The 1,063-nt window shown below is 46.1% G+C and overlaps 1 long non-coding RNA gene across 1 annotated transcript in view; it reads left to right on the plus strand.

Annotated features, from left to right (window-relative positions):
* Positions 1-399: 399 nt before the first annotated feature.
* Positions 400-1,063, plus strand: part of LOC118478471 — an 8,086-nt gene continuing 7,422 nt past the window's right edge. Inside the window, exon 1 of the long non-coding RNA XR_004859066.1 lies at positions 400-523. This is a non-coding gene — a long non-coding RNA (uncharacterized LOC118478471). The remainder of the gene's footprint in view (positions 524-1,063) is intronic.

Here is a 1,063-nt window from a genome sequence, read left to right on the forward strand (position 1 = left end):
CCCCCCCCCCCTCTCGACAGGCCTGGTTGAATACATGTATAATATGTACATGTCAACATTGTTGTCTATTCTCAAGGGAGACTTCTAACATCCTTTTCACTTTCCTCACATCTTTCTGGTCTTCTATTGTGTCAAGGTCAGAACATGTCCAACGATTCTGGATGTCTAGAAAAACAATCAGTCATAACCACAATTCACTCTTTCTTTCCTTTCTTCCCGTCTTACCACTGCAGAATCACAGCTGACGTTACATTTGACAAAAATGACGACACACAAATCACTTGGCCTCCTGTTGCTGCTGAGCTGTGTTTCCATGGTGACATGCCTTAATACTGGTCTGGATCTGACGCGACAACCAGGAAATGCTGGAGAATCGGTTGTGAAGGCGACGGTATCGCTCATTCAAGAGTCCTGTATCTTCCAGAACGACTACCTCTTCCTGAGGAGGCTGGCTTATGTAAGATCTGACAATGGGTTGAACCCCAACACGTACAGATCAGGTTACGACGGGGGAATCTGGCAGGTGAGGTGGTGTTTTGTGTGTTTGTTTGTTTGTTTGTTTGTTTGTTTGTGTGTGTGTCGTGCGTGTGTGTATGTCTTTATAAGAGAGAGAGAGAGAGAGAGAGGGGAGAGAGAGAGAGAGAGAGAGAGAGAGACAGACAGACAGACAGACAGACAGACAGACAGACAGACAGACAGACAGACAGAGACAGAGACAGAGACAGAAGCAGAGAAACAGAAAGGGAGAAAGGGGAGGGGGGGGGGAGAGAAGAACAACGTAGATCTATGTGGTCTTTCAAACAGTCGCGTTTATTTTAAGTTCGTCCGAAGAATCGGTCGTACTGTTTCAAAATGGTCACGTTCACCTCATCTGTGAAGGTTGATCTGGCTGGCACAGACTCGCTCAACTGCATTCGAGTTGCAGCGCATTCTGGGTATCCCAAGACGCTGAGATCTCTCTCCCTCGAGGGTTGGGTGTGAAAATATGGCTTATTATTTTAGGTCCATTGTATTTGTTGTTGTTGTTGTTGCTGCTGCTGCTGCCGTTGATATTGTTTTCATT

This window comes from Aplysia californica, unplaced genomic scaffold (assembly GCF_000002075.1).
Source record: "Aplysia californica isolate F4 #8 unplaced genomic scaffold, AplCal3.0 scaffold00585, whole genome shotgun sequence".
In the NCBI taxonomy this organism is placed as follows: Eukaryota; Metazoa; Mollusca; class Gastropoda; order Aplysiida; family Aplysiidae; genus Aplysia; species Aplysia californica.